This window comes from Bos taurus, chromosome 1 (genome assembly GCF_002263795.3).
Source record: "Bos taurus isolate L1 Dominette 01449 registration number 42190680 breed Hereford chromosome 1, ARS-UCD2.0, whole genome shotgun sequence".
Lineage (NCBI taxonomy): Eukaryota > Metazoa > Chordata > Mammalia > Artiodactyla > Bovidae > Bos > Bos taurus.
This window is the reverse complement of record NC_037328.1, coordinates 151454794-151471760: the sequence shown is the minus strand read 5'-3', so window position 1 is coordinate 151471760 and position 16967 is coordinate 151454794.

Below are 16967 nucleotides of genomic sequence, written 5' to 3'. Positions count from 1 at the left end.
ATCTAGGATCTGAAAAAGAATATCAGATCAGATCAGATCAGTCGCTCAGTCATGTCCGACTCTTTGCAACCCCATGAGTCGCAGCACACCAGGCCTCCCTGTCCATCACCAACTCCCGGATTTCACTGAGACTCATGTCCATTGAGTCAGTGATGCCATCCACTGACTCGTCCCCTTCTCCTCTTGTCCCCAATCCCTCCCAGCATCAAAGTCTTTTCTAATGAGTCAACTCTTCGCATGAGGTGGCCAAGGTACTGGAGTTTCAGCTTTAGCATCATTCCTTCCAAAGAATATATATATATGTATAAATGAATCCATCCTGAAGGAAATCAATGCTGAATAATCATGGGAAGAACTGATGCTGAAGCTGAAGTTTCAATACTTTGGCCACCTGATGTGAGGAGCTGACTCATTAGAAAAGGCCCTGATGCTGGGAAAGATTGAGGGCAGGAGGAGAAGGGGATAACAGAGGGTGAGATGGTTGGATGGCATTACTGACTCAATGGACGTGAGTTTGAGCAAGCTCCAGGAGATAGTGAAGGACAGGGAAGCCTGGTGTGCTGCAGACCATGGGGTCACAAAGAGTCAGACATGACTGAGGAATTGAACAACAACAATATAACTGAACCACTTTTTTATACACCAGAAGCTAATATAGCATTGTAAATCCACCATACATCAATTAAAAAAAAATCAAGCCTTCACAGCTACCATAACTCTTTTGACAAAAAAATGGGCACTGTGGCTCAGCCAACCTGACACATGAAATTAACCATCGAGGAACATTCCTGGTGGTCCAGTGGCTAAGAGGTCATGATCTCAATGCAGGCAGCCCAGGTTTGATCCCCGATTGGGGAACTTAATCCTAAGTGCCACAAAGACTCCACACAGCCAAATAAACAAAATAAGAAAATAAAAAGTATATTCTTAGAAAAGAAAAAAGAAACTAACCATCTTAACCAATAATGATTAAAAAATGTTTTTAATTTAAAAATTGAATGCAACAAAGGCATGATTGGGCTGGGGGTGCATCGGTGCCTTGAAGCCTCAGTCTCCCTGAAAACTGGGAGGAGCCATTTGGAAGAGGGGATGATGTTTGGAAGAGGGTCTCGTGAGAACTGACACGCAGCTAGTGGTGGCAGGGCCCCTGGCATTTGCCTTTGGCCTGGGCGGCCAAGGAGATGGAGTGGGAAAGACCCTGAGGCTGGCTGATGTGGGTGAGGGAACCAGAGGTCCATGTACAGCTGTGCCGTGCTCGGTGAGTCCACACAGCCCCCGTGCTGGTGAAATGTTGTAGCTGAACCATGGAAAATGCCGGGATTCTTGGCCTCCAGAGAAGAAGAATTCAATCCGGGGCCAGAGACAAGGCTTGATTGCTCAGAGCTTTTGTGTAATACAGTTTTATTAAAGTATAAAAGAAATAGAGAAAGCTTCTGACATAGACATCAGAAGGGGGCAGAAAGAATACCTGCAGGCTAGTCTTTAGCTGGCTGTTAAATAGCTACTAGCAGTCTGCTAATTGGAGAAAGGAAACATCTCAAAACTCAGAGACTCACCAGGTGAGTCATCCCAGGCCATAAAACGATTGACATGAATCTTGAAGAAAGCCAGGTTTTCCATACAAATATATAGCTTCATTAACATATATTAGGAGAACAATGCATGAGTATAAAATATTGGTTTGTCAAGTGGTTCTGAGCCTAAATCTGAGCCTTTAAACGACTGGAAGATAGAGTCTAAGGTAAATGCATAGCACAGTAACATAGCTAGAGACAAACATTTCCATAAGAAAAATACATTGGCGAGCTCAAGGTTTGAGAAAAGCTAAGTTCGGATGGAACCAGGTGTCATTACGGCAACACAGAATTTTAAGAGAAACCTCTTTTTAAATTTGTATAGAGAAGGGGAAAAAATGTAACACTAATTTGTTTCCTCCTGCCCCTTAGATCAGATCAGTCGCTCAGTCGTGTCCGACTCTTTGCGACCCCATGAATCACAGCACACCAGGCCTCCCTGTCCATCACCAACTCCCGGAGTTCACTCAGACTCATGTCCATCGAGTCAGTGATGCCATCCAGCCATCTCATCCTCTGTCATCCCCTTCTCCTCCTGCCCCCAATCCCTCCCAGCATCAGAGTCTTTTACAATGAGTCAACTCTTCGCATGAGGTGGCCAAAGTCCTGGAGTTTCAGCTTTAGCATCATTCCTTCCAAAGAAATCCCAGGGCTGATCTCCTTCAGAATGGACTGGTTGCATCTCCTTGCAGTCCAAGGGACTCTCAAGAGTCTTTTCCAACACCACAGTTCAAAAGCATCAGTTCTTCGGCACTCAGCCTTCTTCACAGTCCAACTCTCAACATCCATACATGACCACTGGAAAAACCACAGCCTTGACTAGACGAACCTTTGTTGGCAAAGTAATGTCTCTGCTTTTGAATATGCTATCTAGGTTGGTCATAACTTTCCTTCCAAGGAGTAAGCGTCTTTTAATTTCATGGCTGCAGTCACCATCTGCAGTGATTTTGGAGCCCAAAAAAAATAAAGTCTGACACTGTTTCCACTGTTTCCCCATCTATTTCCCATGAAGTGATGGGACCAGATACCATGATCTTCGTTTTCTGAATGTTGAGCTTTAAGCCAGTTCCTCTTCACTTTCTGCCATAATGGTGGTGTCATCTGCATATCTGAGGTTATTGATATTTCTCCCGGCAACCTTGATTCCAGCTTGTGTTTCTTCCAGTACAGCATTTCTCATGATGTACTCTGCATAGAAGTTAAACAAACAGGGTGACAATATACAGCCTTGACGAACTCCTTTTCCTATTTGGAACCAGTCTGTTGTCCCATGTCCAGTTCTAACTGTTGCTTCCTGACCTGCATACAAATTTCTCAAGAGGCAGATCATGTGGTCTGGTATTCCCATCTCTTTCAGAATTTTCCACAGTTTACTGTGATCCACACAGTCAAAGGCTTTGGCATAGTCAATAAAGCAGAAATAGATGCCTTTCTGGAACTCTCTTGCTTTTTCCATGATCCAGCAGATGTTGGCAATTTGATCTCTGGTTCCTCTGCCTTTTCTAAAACCAGCTTGAACATCAGGAAGTTCATGCTTCACATATTGCTGAAGCCTGGCTTGGAGAATCTTGAGCATTACTTTACTAGCATGTGAGCTGAGTGCAATTGTGCGGTAGTTTGAGCATTCTTTGGCATTGCCTTTCTTTGGGATTGGAATGAAAACTGACCTTTTCCAGTCCTGTGGCCACTGCTGAGTTTTCCAAATGTGCTGGCATATTGAGTGCAGCACTTTCACAGCACCATCTTTCAGGATTTGGAATAGCTCAACTGGAATTCCATCACCTCCACTAGCTTTGTTCGTAGTTCACCCCTTAAGAGAGAGATAAAAAATGTCTGAGACTGGCAGCCTATTTCCTCCCTTTGGAGACCCCTGGCCTTCCTGTCTGTTACCCTCTCACTGGAGTCTCAAGACTAGGGGGCTGAGTTGAGCCGGAGCCAGCCCCTTGCCCGAGGAGCACCGTCACCCTCTCTGGAGACATGGACAGCTCACTCTGGCTGGAGACAAAGTCCAGGCAAGGCTGGCGGAAGGCTTTCCTCTCCCCCAGAGCCTGGCGATTTTCTGACAGCTCTCCTGCCTTGCGCGGGGCTGGAAGCCAGCCCTCCAGGTGGGCTGGGGAGGAGGGCTAGGATATGGATGGACTGATGGAGTGTCAGCCTGAGCCAGGGTGGCGGGGGAGTGGGTGGTGCTCATCCCTGCTCCATTGTCATCCCAGGCAAGTCACCAAGGGGACCGTCTCCAGACGCCCAGAACCAGAGAGGAGAGAAACTCTGTTTGGGGGCAGCGTGTGCTGCAGGCTTGCTTCCCCCTAGAAGCAGTTGTAGGGAAGGAGGAAACAGACAGAACAGGCTCCACCTCGAAAGCAGGACTCCATCTTGGGCCAGACTGTGGACTTTGAGCTATTTGCCCAGTATCTATGGAAACAATGTACCAACTGGAAAACCAGACCCCCCCAGAAGGAACAGCCCCGGGGCTCGTACCTAGACTCTCCATCGCCTAAAAGAATACCCTAATTATCTGGGTAACCAAATAGAATCATACATTCTATTATGCTTATTGGGATATGACCACAGGCCTATTGATCATTGTCCACTGTTAACTACCTAGGCTTAAGGCATATGAATCATGGGTTAACTTTGATTGTATCTTTCTTTTCCTTTGTTCAGACTAGTTTCAGGGAATTTGGGGAGGCAGGTTTGTGCACATACACTTAGGGTATATAAAGTTTTCACAAAAAACGGTCGGGGTCCTTGGCTAAGAGGAGACTCTGCCTTGGGCCTGCCGGTGTAATAAACTGCACTCCACTATCTGCATCATCCTTCTGAGGGAGTTTATTTCCTGGAACGCGTGGCTATAACAGTGGAGCATAGAAACTGTCTAGTTTTCTGTGTCTCTTCCCACTGTGTTCCTTGCAGACCGTTCAATGCCTTCCCCCGGGGTGTCATTTTCCACTTGCCCTCCCTGTTGTTTGAAATGGCCCAGAGCTCCTTAAGCTGTAGCCTGAGGTCATCTCTGAGAGAAACTCTCTCTGCACACTTACAGTGGAGACACGAGCTCACAGCATGGGGGTGCCGGCCGGGGTGAGCCCCACCAGGGGGCCCTGAGGTCTGGGGTCTGGAGGGGTCGCCAGAGGCAAGCTTGGCTGCCAGGGGTCAGCTCCCCCGAGGGAGGGCTGGGGAGAGGTGAGGAGGGGGCTGCAGAGATGACCACTGGGCTAGCTAAGCTGGCCTGGTACGTCCTGAGTTCACTGTCAACCCAGAGGAGCATCCCACATCCGCACTATCACCCCAGCCAGGAGCGCCTCTGTCTGGAAAGGCCACCGGAGAGGTCCCCAGGTTGTACTCTGAGGTCTGCAGATCAGTTTGTGGATTGCATTCTCTATCTACAAACTGAGGGTTACTGATGGAAGAGACACCATTGTTAGGAGCCTGTGATCTCACGGTCTGGGCCCCAGGGCAAGTGCGGGGCTTGGGACGCAGGTGGCTGGTGGCCAGTGCCTGGACCAAGGCAGATAGAGGAATGCCTCGCTTGTTCTGGAAACTTCTTCAATCTGTGACAACCCTTAACGACCCCCAGAGAAGAAATCATTGTCCTCAGAATTATGTTCTGCAATCTTTGAATGAGCAATGCTTCTTTTGGGGTGGATCGTGGCTCAATGGACGAAATATTTACCTTACCATGTCCCCAGGAGGGGGATAAATTTGTTCTGAGTCATTCCTCGTGGACACATCCCTGTGCCTGCAGGAATATGTCCCAGGTGACCTTGAACCTCCAGCGACAGCTTTCATTGTTGACCTGTTTCCCACTCAGGCTGTTTAAATTGCACTTATGTAGACTGGATTCCCTGGTCCAAAGCGACTCTTTCTCTACCGTCTAGTGTGTGCGTGCTCCGTCGTGTCAACCTTTTGTGATCCCATGGACTGCAGCCCGCCAGGCTCCTCTGTCCATGGAATTCTCCAGGCAAGAATACTGGAGTGAATAGCCATTTCCTTCTCCAGGGGAATCTTCCCGACCCAGGGAGGAAACCTGCATTTCCTGCTTTGGCAGGCAGATTCTTTAGTACTTGCACCACCTGGGAAGCCCCGAGATTCTTTTCATTATTTGCTTATTTGCCTGTGTCACGTCTTAGCTGCAGTGTGCAGGATCTTTAACTGTGCCCTGCGAACCCTTGGTTGGGACAAGTGCGTTCTAGTTCCCTGACCCGGGATCGAACGCAGGCCATCTGCATGGGGAGCTTGGAGTCTTAGCCACTGGACCACCAAGGAAGTCCCACTATGACTCTCTTTATGAACTGTGTCCAGAAGGGGAGAGACCATTTCAAACTATGTAGCATGAGAAGAGGGCACTATCTGCTGTGTTTTCCCAGCCCTTTATTGTGTGTCTTTTCTCTCTTGTTAAATTGTAAGTTTCTTAACTGCAGAGACCTTTCACAAATTCTATCTTTCCTATTGGGGTTTTACCAATGCCCTGTGAAGTTAGCTACATATGCAAGATGAGTGATACTTGTCACACTGCTGCTGCTGCTAAGTCGCTTCAGTCGTGTCCAACTCTGTGCGGCCCCATAGACGGCAACCCACCAGGCTCCCCCATCCCTGGGATTTTCCAGGCAAGAACACTGGAGTGGGTTGCCATTTCCTTCTCCAATGCATGAAAGTGAAAAGTGAAAGTGAAGTCACTCAGTCGTGTCCGACTCTTAGCGACCCCATGGACTGCAGCCCACCAGGCTTCTCCGTCCATGGGATTTTCCAGGCAAGAGTACTGGAGTGGGGTGCCATTGCCTTCTCCGGATACTTGTCATAGACAGTAATAACAGTAATAAAAATTATCTTTGAGGCAGTGGGTTGAAGCTGGCTTCTGCCTTCTTCTGAGACCCAAGGACGGAACCCTCATCTCCTGCTTGGCAGGAGGGTTCCTTACTACTGAGCGCCAGGGAAGCCCTCTTCTTGAAACAGCCAATAAATATCCAGGAATTTAAGGGATCTGGTTGCTAAGCTGTTGATGCCTTGACATTAGCCATGGTAGGAATATTTACACCATAGAAACTGGCAAAGGCTGCAAATCAGGATTTTGACTTTCCTCTCAAAGAAACAGTTTATGGACTTTCCTGGTGGCTCAGTGGATAAGAATCCGCCTGCCTGTGCAGGGGACTTGCGTTCGATCCCTGAAGATCCCACGTGCCGAAGGGCAATTAAGCCTGTGCGCCCCAACTACTGAACCCAGGCTCTGGAGCCTGAGAGCCAAAACTACCAAAGCTCTCATGCGTGAAGCCCGCGCTCCACAAGAGAAGCCACCTGCACGGAGAAGCCGGTGCATCCCAACGAAGCGTAGCCCCTGCTCACGGCAACTAGAGAAAGCCAACACACAGCAACGATGACCCAGAGCAAAGATAAACAGAGATGGTTTACCAGCACATGGCTTTTTGAAGATGAGAAAAACCTCCTGTCATTCACTCCTGGAGAAAAATGAGGAAGACACATGGGACCGCGCACCCCCAACCACCCCCCCCCACCTCATTTGCTCAGAGGATAAAATTCAACTACGCTTTATTTCAGAGAAGGCAATGGCAGCCCACTCCAGTACTCCTGCCTGGAAAATCCCATGGACGGAGGAGCCTGATGGGCTGTAGTCCATGGGGTCGCTAAGAGTCGGACACGACCAAGCAACTTCACTTTCCCCTTTCACTTTCATGCATTGGAGAAGGAAATGGCAACCCACTCCAGTGTTCTTGCCTGGAGAATCCCAGGGACGGGGGAGCCTGGTGGGCTCTATGGGGCCGCACAGAGTTGGACACGACTGAAGCGACTTAGCAGCAGCAGTAGCATGCTTTATTTGCTTTCTAGAATATGTTTTCTTTTTTTTTTTCTCAATATCTGGGTTAAAGATGGGTAACTGAAAATACTCATAATATTCCCAGGCACATGTGCTGTGGAAATGTAAACAACCCCTCCCCCACCCTTTCTCATGTACGCTTTGGTTCAGCCAGGAAATTTTTGCTGAGAGAATGCAAGTCTTTGCAGATGCTCAGAATGTTGAACCGCAGGTCTTACCGTCATCATTTTAGACACTTGTTTACTTTAAAGAAACTGTAGGGTAGGAATGTGAGATTCAGCTAATATCACAAAGTCTGGTTTTCTGAAAATAACTTGCCATTTGGGAAGATGATAAAGAGTGTTGATCTCAATGGTTTGGCTGAATTTCCTAGTACAGTTTTAACTTTGCCAATCCTGAAACCAGACGAAGTTGTTTCTTAAGGCATAAGTCATTTTCAGGGTGTTTCTTGGGTTCTGAAATTTCAGTGTGCCAACACTAAACCATCCCTTCAGAAAGAACCACTGTCCCTTGAGAATCGCCAAGGCCTCACACAGCTGAGTCTGACAGATACGCGAGGCACTGAAAGACTGAATTCTTTTTCTTTTTCAAAATATATTTAACTTCAGTAAACCTTAAGCCAAGTCTCTTGCAGATGGCAGACAGCTTAATTGCTGTGGTAAACTCGTCTGACGTTTTTGGGAGAACTTTGGGTGCTATAATTATCCATCAAACCCAGAGAAAAAAGATTTCAACCCACACAAAAGACAGGCATATGGACTAGCCTCTCGACTTGGAGGCTGAAGTTTTGTCCAAGTCTGCTCCTATTTCCCCTTCCTTTTTCAGGCTTTCTTGAATGGCTGGCAAGTGCAGAATGTATTATAGGAACAGCTTTAGAGATCTGGAGGCTTCCGTCATGGTCCAGTGGTTAAGAATCCAGCTTCAGTGCAAGGGACTCAAGTTCAACCCCTGGTTGGGGAACTTAGATGCCACCTGCCTCGAGGCAGCTAAGCCTTCGTTCCACAACTAGGGAGAAGCCTGCGTGCCACGACTAAGACCTGATGTAGTCAATAAATAAATAAAATTTTTAATGGATTTCCTTTAAAAAAAAAAAAATTGAGAGGCCCAAGATAAAGAAGGCTGAGCACCAAAGATGTGATGCCTTCGAATTGTGGTGCTATAGAAGACTCTTGAGAGTCTCTTGGACTGCAAGGAATCAAACCAGTCAATCCTAAAGGAAATGAACCCTGAATATTCAGTGGAAGGACTGATGCTAAATTTGAAGTTCCAATCCTTTGGCCACTTGATGCCAAGAGCTGACTCATTGGAAAAGACCCTGATGTTGGGAAAGACTGATGGCAGGGGGAGAAGGAGGCGACAGAGGATGAGATGGTTAGATGGCATCAGAAACTCAATGGACGTGAGTTTGAGCAAACTCCGGGAGATAGAGAAGGACAGGGAAGCCTGGTGTGCTGCAGACCATGGGGTCACAAAGAGTCAGGCAAGATTGAGCTCTTGAACAGCAGCAAGATAAGATAGCTTTGCTATTTCTGCCTCCTCTGTCTGTCTTCCTTGAATAGCTGAGATGGTGAAGGACAATATCAGTGGACAGTATTCATGTACTAGCTTCATTTATTTACTTATTTTTAAATTTCACAGGCACTCTGTGCCTGTGGGCTTCCCTGGTGGCTCAGCTGGTAAAGAATCTGCCTACAGTGCGGGAGGCCTAGGTTTGATACCGGGGTTGGGAAGACCCCTTGCAGAAAGGAATGGCTACCCACTCCAATATCCTTGCCTGGAGAATTCCATGGACAGAGGAGCCTGGCTGACTACTGTTCATGGGGTCGCAAAGAGTCAGATGCTGCCGGGGACCAGCCCCGGCTGATCCAGGGTATTCGAAGGAGAGACGGCGTAGGCGAAGATCAGGAAACAATTGCTTAATTAAATGTTAATTAAGGATATAAAGAGTAATAGAATGAGGATAGCTCAGTGAAGAAATTCAGTGGAGAAAAGAGGCTGAAATAAGGATAGCTCAGTGAGGAAATTCAGTGGAGAAAAGAGGCTGAATAATTCAGCCAGAAGGTAAGAGAAAGAACGACATGGTGAGACCAAGTTTCGGTGAACAAGGCCCGCACTTTATTTTCCAAAGTAGTTTTTATACCTTAAGTTATGCATAGAGGATAATGGGGGAAGGGGTAGAGTCATGCAGTAAGCCAGGCTTTCTTCCTGCAAACTTATCATATGCAAAAGCTTAGGTGATTTGCATCATCTTCTGGCCCGGAGGCCTGTTAACATTTTAAGACCTTTTCTTCAGAAAACTTATTTTTCTTTAAAGGTGATTGGTCAGGAGCCACCCTCCAAAAGCATTAGATAAAGTTGCATCCTACAGAGCAAAGATGTGGTGGGCTATAACAAGAAAAAGAATTAACTCAAGGGTCCCAGGTTACAAACATTAAAGCTACTATTTACACCAATTATATTAATCAATACACTGCCAGGGACACAGCAGGTAAGGGATATGGAAACTTAGCAGCAAACATTGGCCCAACAAGTGAAAATCCCTTCACCAATACAATTTCTAATCAATCTTTTAACTACTCAAAAGAATCTGTGTTTAGACAGTTTAGAACATCTCCTGCCTCTCACAGTTGGGAGGCTCTGAACAATCACATGTGGCGGGAAAAACCTATTCAGGCAGGCTAGAGGATTTCCAAAGGAGTTTGTAGGTTAAACACTGTCACACCCAGGAATTATTAACTGGAGCTGTAAGCTAACTTTTTTCAGAGAGGTAGTGGGGGACAGCCCCCCGTAAAGTCAGAGGTGTAGGTGAAAGCACAAAGCAGAAAGTAGGCAGACTCTGGTTTTGGGGGTAGATTGCTCGAGAATTTCCAGGGAGACTCCTGAGGCTTGATCTCGCCTTTGCGTATGCCAAGCCTCCTTCCTCATGACCTTTGCCAGAGGCGGAGCTCGCTCCCCGCAAGATGCTGCTGAGAGACTCACACTTTCACTTTCCATGCCTCTAGGCACATCGTTGGTCCCCGGTAACAAGAGCTGTAAGCTGCAGGAGACACAACTTTTTCCAGGAGTGCCATCCACTGGCCAGGCACCGCCCAGGTTCTATTTTCGGTATCTGTATCAATAATGGATCTTTTCTAAAATAATGACTTCTGAGTCCACATAGAATTTATAATTGGCAGATTGTAAGAGAAATATTCAGCTTGAAAGCTGCAGTTCCTCACCACACCCAAGATTCCTGCCATCTTCATGGCAAAGATGGAAACAGAACCCACTGGAAACAGAACCCACTGGAGAGTGACTTGTTTTACCTCAACAACCAAAGGCTATGGAGTTTAATTCCTTTTTTAAATAAACTGTGTTTATAAGCACTTGGGAACAGCCCTAGCATGCGTAGTCGATCCATGGGTGGACGCGAATTTGTTTTAACCATCTCCCCTTATGCGTGTCACTGTGTGTACTGATGAGAGTCTGGGCTTGCTCAGCCTCTCTTGCCCTCTAGGGTCCAAGGATCTGAGGGACGCGTGATGTCGTCCACGCCTCAGCACACTTCATCTTCCTCTTTTCCTCACCTCTCATTCTGGGTGGCTCTGTTGAAGCTGTCATTTAACCAGACGGCCTTTGTTCTGTCTTTTAATGCTTTCAGGTACTCTTCTCTCACAGGCGCAGTCTCAGCTTAGTTTCTTCCCACAACATACACGGGTGGTTGCTGCTGATCTGCTTGCCTTCCTTTTCCTTTCGCCAGGAAAATTGAGGATGTTAATTCCCTTTGCAGGGAAAAAAAAAAAAAAGGGAAGGGGGGGAGGGAAACTTTCCCTGTATGAGCAGGAAAGGCTGTATTGTCATTAGGAAGTTTTGGGCTGGGAGCCCTGGAGAATCCTAGTGAAAATGGCTTAAATATGAAAACAACTGTGTTGTAAAGCACGGAGGCAGTACTTCTGGAGTTGAGTGGCTCAGGGGTGTCATCAAGGACCAGCTTCCCTTCCGTCTTTGGACAGATGGCTTCTTAGCTTTGTCCTCCTCTGGCCGAAAGATGGCGCTGCTGCTCCAGCCATCGCGTCGACACTCAGCACTGTCGACGCTCTCTGCCTGTTTCAGAGGCAGACACACTTCTCTTCATATGACCTTATCGAGGAGGAAAAGTTTTCTCAGTACCTCGGCTGCTCCCCAGGTTCCTTCCAGCTCACCCGCACGATCAGCCAATCCTTGACCCTCCGCTCAGGCACTTGGCCCTGTATGCTGCACGTGGACCAGTGCCGTGGGGGTGGGGTCCGGGGGGACGTTTCTCAGTCTCATCTAGGTTCTGATTTGAGCTGAGGGTTGGCGTTCTCCACAGCGGCTTGAGGACATCCTTCCTCTGTGCCTTGAGTATTCTAAGCCTTCCAGATATCTTTCTGGATTTTTCTAAAGGCTCTGAGTCCCAAGGGGTCAGATTTTTCACTTTCTCCTGCTCTTTTTCCTCCTGTCGCTGACGTCCTGATTACATGATGTAGGAGCTGAGTTTCTGAGATTGTGTTTTTTTTTTTAAAACTTATTTATTTTCAGCTGCACCTTGACGACTTTCAAGTTCTTAGTTCCTTCGCCAGGGATTGAGCCTGGGCCCACCGCAGTGACAGCCCTGAGTCTCAACCCCCCTGAACCACCAGGGAATTCCCTCGACAACACTCTCAACTTCATGATCTCTTCTCCATGGCGTGGTCACAACAAGGGAAGCACCTTGATGATCTGAACTTAGAAAATCCTCCTTCTCAGTGAGAACAGGCTTCCCAAGGGACAGGCTTGCAGAGCCGCAGACAGGTGAGCCACTCGACACTCAGTGAATTTGTGTGAAGCGCGTAGACGATTCCTTGGCATGTAGGGAACCCTCAGCAGGAAGCACTTGCTGATGTTATGATTTTTATGATGACAATCACTGAGCTTCATTCTGGTCACCATCTGTCCTGCCCCGAGGTCCAGATGGGAAGCGCCCACCTTGGTTTCCCCACGGGGCCAGGAGTCTGTGGGGCCAAGTCCATGACCACCCCCACCCCCAGATCCTGCTCCACGTGCCAGGGACCCTAAAATTCCCACCCCCGGGGTCTCAATTCTTCTTCTCCCCAAGGTCTGTCCACCTGCCCCCTCCAAGGATGAACAGGCACCAGGGTGTTGCCCCACCTCAGGCCCAGGGAGGAGGCTGTGGAATGGCTGTTTCTGAGACAAATGAGGGACAACCACAGTGCCCGTGAGATTTCTTAGGAGCAGACTGAGCTGGTTGCGGGGATGAGAGGAGGGGAGAGTGAGGGGTGGCTCTGGGGGGTGGTAGGGTCCAGCTCCACGCCCCCTCCATGGGATTCCAGAACTCCGGGACAGGGAGCGCTGCAGACTCAAGTGCAGCTTTCCAGGTTCGTTACAAGGTCTGTCTGGGCTTCCCAGGTGGCGCTCGTGGCAAAGAGCCTGCAGGAGACCTAAAGAGATGCGGGTTCGATCCCTGGCTTGGGAAGATCCCCTGGAGGAGGGCATGGCAACCCACTCCCATCTTCTTGCCTGGAGAATGCCATGGACAGAGGAGGCTGGCGGGTTACAGTCCTTAGGGTTGCAAAGAGTCAGGCGTGACTGACTTAGCACAGCACGTAAAGCCTGTCTATCAAATTTTGTTGTTGTTCGGTCGCCAAGTCGTGTCCGACTCATCGTGATCCCATGGACTGCAGCTGGCTAGGCTTCCGTGTCCTTCACCATCTCCCGGAAGATTGACATCTGCCCTATCCGTCAACACCTCTTTCACGGATCACAGTCTTGTTGTGGCGAAGGGACTTCTGTAACTCAATGAAGCCATGAGTCAAGCCATACAGGGCCACCCAAGACTGACGGGTCGTGGTGGAGAGTTCTGATAAAACGTGGCCCACTGGAGAAGAGAATGGCAGCCCACCCCAGTACACTAGCTGTGAGAACTCCATGAACTGTATAAAAGGGCAAAAAGGTGGAAGCTAGGACTCAAATGGACTTTCTCCACTTGATTTATCGCTTTAAAATATTTAGTTGTGTGGTTTGTAGGCCTCCATTTGTATTCTTACCCTGGGCAACCCCACCGACCCTTACGGCACCTTAAGCATCGACAGGGAGATTGTGATTTATGTTATCTCGTTCAATCGCTCCTGTTAACTTTCAAAGCAAGCGCAGACTGGGGTTTTACCGTGATCCCACCTGACAGTATCGAGCGTTCTGAAGCTAATACATCACGTAATTCCATGGGTGTCGTTTAAATTTTCTTTCCTGGAAGAAAAATGATCCAGGCACTGCGCACACGAGGCCAATGTCCGCCCGGCGCTGGGAACCCTTGCCTGCAGCAGACCCGAGTTCTGGGGAACACAGCCCCTTTGTTACCCTAATGGATCCATTCTGCAGCTGCTACTGCTAAGTTGCTTCAGTCGTGTCCGACTCTGTGCGACCCCATAGACGGCAGCCCACCAGGCTCCCCCGTCCCTGGGATTCTCCAGGCAAGAACACTGGAGTGGATTGCCATTTCCTTCTCCAATGCATGAAAGTGAAAAGTGAAAGTGAAGTCACTTAGTCGTGTCCGACTCTTAGCGACCCCATGGACTGCAGCCCACCAGACTCCTCCATCTGTGGGATTTTCCAGGCAAGAGTACTGGAGTGGGGTGCCATTGCCTTCTCTGATGGATCCACTCTGGCCTCTGCTGTTTTCCACTGCCTCCTGGCTGCCCCCGGGAAACGCCACCTCCTAACAAATACTGGACGCCTGGCAAGCAAATCGAGGTAGGGATGTTTGTGTTCAGGGCTGGGCCAGGTTCGGCCACAGATGGAAAGCTATAGGATGCGGCTCCTGCTCTCAGAGTAGTGAGTAGAGCTGAGGAAGAAAGGCAGAGTGAGAGAGCACATGCTTTTAAAAAGTTTACTTCTCAACAATTTTATTAGAACAATTGAGTAGGTACCCTGGGTGTTCATTGGAAGGACTAATGTTGAAGCTGAAACTCCAATACTTTGGTGACCTGATTCAAAGAGCTGACTCATTGGAAAAGACCCTCATGCTGGGAAAGATTGAAGGCAGGAGGAGAAGGGGATGACAGAAGATGGTTGGATGGCATCACCGACTTGATGCACGAGTTTGGTAAACTCCAGGAGTTGGTGATGGACAGGGAGGTCTGGCATGCTGCAGTTCATGGGGTCACAAAGAGTCAGACATGACTGAGTGATTGCACTGAACTGAACCGAATATATTCATGTGACTCAAAGTTAATAAGCCACAGATGACTCATCCGTCGACACGAATCCTCCAGTCACCCAGATCTCTTCTCCATAGGCAATCAATCTTACTCATTCCTTCCAATGATAATTTATGTATGTATATTTTATATTTATTATATATATATATATATATATATATATGTATGTATCATTGGGGCTCCCCTGGTAGCTCAGTTGGTAAAGAATCTTCCTGCAATGCAGAAGACCCCAGTTTGATTTCTGGGTTGGGAAGATCCCCTGGAGAAGGGATAGGCTACCTACTCCAGTATTCTTGGACTTGTCTGGTGGCTCAGATGATAAAGAATCTGCCTGCAATGCAGGAGACTCGGGTTCGATCCCTGGGTTGGGCGGATCCTTTGGAGGAGGGCATGGCAACCCACTCCAGTATTCTTGCCTGGAGAATCCCCATGGACAGAAGAACCTGGCGGGCTACAGTCCAAGAAATTGCAAAAGAGTCAGACACAACTGAGCAACTAAGCAAGCTCAGCACAAGAATTATTACTGTTGTTTAGTTGCTCAGTCGTGTCTGACTCTTTTGCAAGCCCCTGGACTGTAGCCCATCAGGCTCCTCTGTTCATGGGATTTTCCAGGCAAGAATACTGGAGTGGGTTGACATTTCCTTCTCCAGGGGCTCTTCCTGACCCAGGGATCAAACCTTTATCTCCTACATCGGCAGGCAGATTCTTTACCACTAAGCTATCAGGGAAGTGGTATGAGTATTTCATGTATGTAAAAGTCAATACATAGACATATACGTTATGTATGTATATAATAAACACGCACTCATTTCTTCTCCTTTTTGCATATTATGTAATTTAAAAAATAGGCTATTTTAAAAAATTGAAGTCTAGTTGTTATAGTTCCAATCAGCATAATAAAGGCTCTGAGAAATTCTGCAGTGAAATAACCTGTGTATGCAATATTTTCCTGCTATTCAGTTACTGCACCATTTCCTAATGATGCTTGGTCATTAGAATGCTCCTCCTCCTCCTCCTTCACCACAGAATATGTGTCAGCTCCTTGTAGAACTGGTATTCTGAAGAACCCAGATTGGGACGTGTTGGCCCAGAGGTCCTGAAGCTTTTGACAGTACAGTTTGGAAGCAGTGGGAAGAGTCCAAGAAGGATTTTTGGAAAAGTTGGAATTTAAGTCTAAACAACTCTTTTCTTTTCTTTTTAATAGATAAGAAGTGGATTTATTTAGAGAGATACACATTCCACAGACACAGTGAGGTCCGTCTTGAAAGGTGAGAGCGGCTCTAGGAGAAGCACACTCCAGAGACGGGTGGTGGGCCATCTCACACAGCTTTCTTGAGCTCACCTTCAGATGGAGAGATTCTCTGGGGGGAAGCTCGTATCAGCCATGCACAGCAGACTCTTCTTCATCCCCTACCCACCACCTTCCCACCCGCTGCCAGCCTGGTCCTTCCCACCTCGGTCAATAGCAACTGTATTTATCCAGCTGCTTGAACCGAAAGCCAGATTTGTTCATGACCCCTCTCTTTTCTGTACATTCCATGTACAATTCATCAGCAAGACTTTTCAACGCTGCCTTCAAAACACATGAGGAATCCAGCTGCTTCTCACCACCTTCGCCCTCACGCACCTGACCTGTAATAGTTAACACCCCATCCCTCAAGTATTCCTAGAGCAGTGATCTCCAGAGTGGGGAGGAGAGGAAGCCATTAAATCTTTTATCTATATTTTCTCATTTCCTATCCTTCTATTTAAAAATGTACACAGTGTTCATTTTCTAATGTACATAATATATGACTAAAGCAGAGCATGCTTATAATTTATAAACAGTGTGTGTGTCTGTGTGTGTGTAGAGGAAGGGGTGGAGAATCTGGGTTATTTTTGCATGCAATCTATCACACACAGGAAGGAAAATCCAACCCTCCTCCTGAGAATAGCTAGAAATGAAGACAACAGGACAAATATTTGAAGGCCTTGGAGAGTTAACAGAGCAGGTAACAGAGCAGTGGAAAATTTTAGGACCAAGATCTGGGAGAGGAATAAAGTACAGAAAGGTGAGCCAGCATTTGTGACCCCTTTCCCCCAGGTGTCCTTTTTTTTTTTTTTTCCAGAAGAAGAAAGAAGCCAAGAGAATAAGAAGCTGACAGAGCTGTTGATAGACAGTGCAGATAGAAGGACGTGGGTATTTGGGGCTCGTGAGGAGCTGAAAGCTTTGGACACCAGAGCATTTGGTCTGGGAAAACCACTCCTAGAGCTTCAGTCTAGGAGTAAGGGGTGACAGATTCACTTCAGTAACTGAAGCCCAGCTTTGAATTGTTTCAATTCCAGTTTGGATCAAAGAGCTTATGCACACAG